General features: G+C 34.9%; 1 long non-coding RNA gene across 1 annotated transcript; it reads right to left on the bottom strand.

Annotated features, from left to right (window-relative positions):
* Window positions 1–1,285: 1,285 nt before the first annotated feature.
* On the bottom strand, window positions 1,286–5,101 carry LOC132621252 (uncharacterized). The gene is made up of 3 exons (XR_009575472.1): window positions 2,901–5,101; window positions 2,732–2,790; window positions 1,286–1,581 (listed from the first exon to the last, which is right to left on the bottom strand). It is a non-coding gene; the product is annotated as an uncharacterized LOC132621252 (long non-coding RNA).
* Window positions 5,102–6,017: the final 916 nt, after the last annotated feature.

Here is a 6,017-nt window from a genome sequence, read left to right as displayed (position 1 = left end):
CCTTGGATCTCTTTGATCATTGTTGTTTGCTTTATCTAGAACTCTCCTTTCTCTTGAATTTTATGAAGCTTCATAGGAGCTTGACTTGATTCTCTCTCATCCATGCACTCCATCTTATTTGTCAGCTTGGAAAGTTAAGCATTTTGTTCTGGCACGTGCTTCGTCAGGCTTTTAACTGATTTAGTGAAACTTGCAAGTTGTTCTTCTATAGTGAAAGCGTCAATCATCATTGCTTGCACGACCATCATGGAGGATGAAGAATGATATGGACAACTACTTGAATAAATCTTGGATTGGGGAGCGTTCTGATAGAAAATTAAAGCGTATATAGCGTTTAAGACATTTTCATCTTCTTCTTGCATGAAGAGGTTTTGGGACTCGCAATGTCATTCTTGTGGCAGATTAAGTTGAGCCAAAGTTTTTTTTACCACCTCAGCAATATTATTTCCCTCTTTTAGCATGCGAGAAGATGATATCATTTCTTTTGGAGAAGATGAACCAGAAACATGAGTTTTCTTGGATGGTACTTGAAGTACTTGTTGTCCTAGCGTTTTGATCTTGCTCCTTTTGATTTGGTCAATAATCTCCATGACAGCTTTCAATCCACTTTTAGAGTCAACAGCCGCAATAGCATCGGATTTGGGGTTGATCTAAATTTGAGTCATTTTGATGTTCTTCAACTTTTAAAGGTAGAGATGAGAGGTATAGATTGTCCCACTGGGCGTGCCAGAATTTGTAGACAATAAAATTCGCGTCAAGAAAATAATAATCAAGACAGGAAAATATCGCAACCACTACTAAAAAAACAACGTTTAGTGACGGACGTATTCCGTCGCTAATCAGCATATATCTGTTGCTAAACATGTGTTGCGACGGATTAGCGACGGAATGTCGTCTGTTGCGATTTTGCGCGTTGCTAACCTATTAGCGACGGAAAAATGAAATCCGTAGCAAACTTAGCGACAGAGTAGCGACGTATGAGAGCCGTTCCATATTATAGCAACGGATTATTTTGTTGCTATTGTTAAGAATTCCGTGACTAATTTCATATTTCATTTCGTCGTTTTAGTAAATTAGCGATGAAAACCATTGTTGCTAATTCGTCGCAAAATATTTGAATTATTTGTGCCTGCATTTAGCGACAATCTGTAGCCTACTGTTTTCCCTCTAGCAACGACCAAAATCCGTCGTAAATCTGTCACAAATATTTTTCTTCCGATTTTTTTTTTTAAATACACCTGTTGAAACATACTAAATACAAAGTAATAAATACCCTTAAAAATAACTGACATTCACATAAAATAATATTTATAAAAAAGATTCAAAATAGATAGCGGAATCCTAATCGTTAAGTCCAAAACACTGACAACACCAAGCTATCAACTACCAAAAGAACCCACGCATCCATCAAGTATTGTTAGTGCATAATTTTGTTCTTTCCAACAAAAAGCAAATAACATAAAAAATTAATGCATGGGTGAAGGACTACGATCATTATCAGAAACTAAAGGATCAACATCGTCAATGTTAGCAATAGTAGTGAGACTGTGATTTTTCCCGTAATACTTCTTGATATCTTTCCTGTAATAAGTAGTGAAATTAAAACATCAAGAATACTAATCATTCAATTTCTACCAAATAAAAAGAGAAATGAATTCCAAAGAAAAGGGAGCAGATATTTATCCATTTTTCGTTGGAATTGAAGTCTCACGATGACCAACGAAAAAGAGTTTCATACAACTTGGATTTAAATGATCATATACACTGTCTCATAGTCAAGTAACATAACATGAAAACAAAGACAATTAGAGTTCCTAAACAATAAATGTAGTATCATGTTCAAAATAAGAAAAATATTTAACGTAAGCATCCGAGTATCAACATGAGGCAGCTCTTTCCAACAACCTCAGACTAGTAGTTTTTGACCTTTGAACTTGCTCAAGTATAACAATTTTATCTCCAGCCCAACATCAACTGTTCTGCACTGTATTGCAGTTTCAGTATTTTTGCACTGCATTTTTTGCATTTTCTGCACAGTTTTTCAGCATTTCTGCACGGTTTTCTAAACTGCGTTTCAGTATTTTTTTAGTGTTGTGCTTCAGCAGTGATTTTTTTCTGCACTGCGTATTTGTATTTTTGCACTGCATTTTTTGCATTTCTGCAAAGGTTTTTCAGCATTTCTATACTAAGTTTCAGCATTTTAGTACAGTATTTTTAGCATTTTTGCACTGCATTTCAGAAATGCTGAAACGCAATGCAGAAATGCTGAAACGTAGTGCAGAAATGCTGAAAACGCAGTGCAAAAATGCTGAAAAACTGTGCAGAAATGCTGAAACATTGTGCAGAAATGCTGAAACGCAGTGCAGAAATGCTGAAAAACTGTGAAGAAATGCTGAAACGCAGTGCAGAAATGCTGAAAAATTGTGCAGAAATGCTGAAACGCAGTGCAGAAATGCTGAAAACGCAGTGTAGAAATGCTGAAAAACTAGCATTTTTGCACTGCATTTCATTAGCATTAGCAGTACAAAAATGCTAAAAATACTGTACTAAAAGCACACCAGTAACAACATAGAACATCAACAGCAATGCAACTTTATATCCCATTTGTAACAAAAGCATACATATATCTGAGCATACATATATCTGAGCAGTAACAAAAGCATACATATATACCATTTGTAAAAATATAAAGCAGATTAAAGGAAACATATGAAAATATATATAAATATACCTGGAGATGGCTTGCCACATTCCCTCTTGTAACTCCTTCAACATTCATCAGGTCAAAATCTTCTTACGGACATTAGAAACAGGACGAAAAAATTAGTCCATTAATATGGAAGTATCCATATAATAAAAGATACACAAAGACTAACCACAGTGATGCTAAAGAAAATCACCTCCAATGCATAAATATGACTGCAATTTGCGGATACCATTTATGAGGATGACTGCAATTTGAAATCGATTATAGTAGAAAAATCATAGTACAACAGTAGATGATATACTTTTTTTATCTTTTAATATGTACAAACAAAAAGGTTCCTATATACTTTCATGCAGTAAACAAGAAATGAGATACAATTCTTATGTAAGGTCTGTAAAATCAACTTTTCTAGCAGCAGTGGAACTGCTGAATTGCCTTAAGAAATTACAAATACCAAAAGAAGCTTCAGTTTCCATATTCCAAGGGAGCAAATAATACTCCACACCACCTGTCCAACAAGAAAGTGCTAGAATCATTAATTATCGGTTGGCTGCTATAGTCTTGCAACTACAACTTCATAGTGTTACAAATCACCAAATAGCAAAGGGCATATTATACTCCGTAAGTAGAATCAGTAAAGCACAAAAACATAAACTTGGCATGATGTCAATCTATGCCTGCACACATAGCTACAATACAAAAAGAGCAAGAACTGCCGAAACGCCCTAAATAGACTCAGCAAAAATCATTCTCACCGTTTTGTCAATAATAATTGAATTTTGACATGAGTAATCGTCTTATCTCAAGTAATCGTACTAGTTCTCCACAATACAACATGAACATTTTAATAACAAAATGACGGAAGGAGATCTACGAACTACGCAGATTTTGCAGTCTCAATAAATGTCATTTAAAAAAAGTATATCATCTTCTGTGTTTTAATAAAATGCAGTCATTTCAGTGCAAGAACAACACCAAACTTACTCAAGTTTCAGCCAACATAACACAGCAACAGAACGATCAGAAAGGCTCAGCAGCTATCAAAACAACAACCTTGTCTAGTGTAGTATCTGTTTAAACACAGAATCCTTGATCAGGTATAGTAACCTGTTCATTTTTATGCAATGACTTAAGCCAACAGAGCCTAGCTGCAGCTCAATCACACACACGCGTGAGAGTCAGCATGGCATATGTGTGTTCTTTGAACCAAAGCTGCCATCAGAGCCTAGCTGCAGCCTTGGGATGGGGTTACAAATGCCAGAATCAGTCATGCCTCAAGATGCAGTAGCATCAGCAGTTATGTATAGCAAAGAACACCTTTTCTCCTGGTGCAGCCAAGCATGAAGCCACAAATTGGCTCAAAATGCCACAAAGACGGCTCAGAACATAGCAACAAAATAGCAGGGCTCAAGGTAGTAGTAACCTGATTCAGAATCATCCTCAAGTGTTGTATTTCTTTGCCTTCTAAAAGACAACAATCATGTCAAGTGTAACAGCTTCTATCAAATGCACAACTATATATTAAGAGCAACAGTTTTACCCCAACATACAACAGCAAAATGACTAAAAGTGCAGCAATTTTTATTCAGGATTTTCGCAATGTAGCATCAATTCTTGTTTGGCAAAAGTAGGCACCAATCAAGTATAGGAGTTTCTATCTCAAAGACCACATATGTTTGTTGTAAATGCAATCATTCAAACACAGTAAACAACTCTCAAAGTGCAGATACAAAACTCATTCAAATGTAGTAGCAGTTCATCAAATAGCAAAGTAAGGCACAAAATATGTCTCCACTATAGCAGTTGCTTGCCTAAAAAACAATCAGCAACCTGACACTTATTTCAGCTTCTAAAGATGCAGTAACATTTCAACCAGGATGCATCATTGAAACACTCACAGCAGCAGCAAAAGGCAACGCAGCCAGAAGTTCTGTCTTCGTATCATTAATACAACTGAATGACCTCTAAATGGAAGAACAAGCTGAAATAACTTAGTGAAACAGAAAATATCATTCACCTTTTAGTTAAAAAAAATGACAAACTGAAACTGAAACAAAAAAAATTGAGTAAGAAACCCAGTTCACTAACACTGATTTCAAATCACAGAATATAAAGAATGTTGAGTTCTTCAAGCTTTTTCTCGACATGCAACAAATTAAAACAAACTTTAACCACCAAATAATATTATCCTACAAGATTTAGCACAAACAAAGGTCGAATTTCCATTTTCATCAGATTTTGGCCGAAATAGAGATTCCCAACACTTAACCTTCAAATAAATTATAAACCCAACAGTTTTCAAGACACCCAACTTTGATTTTAGCCAAAAAAAAAAACTTAAAGACACTCTGTCCTTTAGATAATAAGCAAGAAAACACATATATCTTAATTTCGTTTTAGATTTAATGTCAGAAAACACAAAGAAGGAGATAAATAATAAAGAAACTGTCCATAAAACATAGAAAAATCAAAACATACCTTTCCTTTAGATAAAAGTTGCAGTAGAAGAAGAGAAAAACACAATAGAAACCCTAGATTCACATTATTTTGATCTATGTTGTGCTCTCTCTCTCTATGTTAGCAATTTCGCACACACTCTCTCTCTCTCTATCTATGTTGGCTACTGTGTTTGAACTGAAATGAAATAATGTGTGCCCTAGCTAGGAGATATCTTTTTTTTTTTACATTTAACGACGGACTAGCGACAGATTTTATAATCCGTCGCTGAATAATATATTGATTTCTTTTAATAATTAATATTGCGATAAATTTTTCCGTTGCTGCAAATATATATATTTTTTTCGAGAAAAATTAAAGGCCTAGCGACGGATTTTTCGTTGCTGAATCCGTCGCTAATGAAAAATAAAATTTGTCGCGCCTTTTCTGTTGCTAAATCTGTAGTGAAATTTAAGGCGCCAAAAATTCGCGCTAATTATTAGTGAAGAAACTCGGTTTTCGTTGCTAATCCGTTACTATATAATGAGATAAAATTTTAGTTGCTTTTCTCGCGAGAAAATGAGAAATCCATAGCTAATCCGTCGTTAATTAGCGACAGAATATGGTCTGTCGCTAATATTCCGTCACTAAACGCTGATTTTTTAGTAGTGAACAATCGTTGTATTTGATTTCAGAATATGAGTGTTACAATCTCAACGAATCCACTGATTTTTATTTTCAATAATAAATTCAAGGGCTTTTGAGCTCGATGTTGAACTTGATGGGTTTGATCTTGACTTGTACTTGAATTCAAGGGCTTTTGAGGTTGATCTTAAATTTGATGGTCTTGATCTTGAACTTGTATTTGAATTCA

Source organism: Lycium barbarum, chromosome 12 (assembly GCF_019175385.1).
Source record: "Lycium barbarum isolate Lr01 chromosome 12, ASM1917538v2, whole genome shotgun sequence".
Taxonomy (NCBI): domain Eukaryota; kingdom Viridiplantae; phylum Streptophyta; class Magnoliopsida; order Solanales; family Solanaceae; genus Lycium; species Lycium barbarum.
Note: the sequence above shows the minus strand (reverse complement) of the source record. Positions and strands in the feature narration are given on the sequence as shown.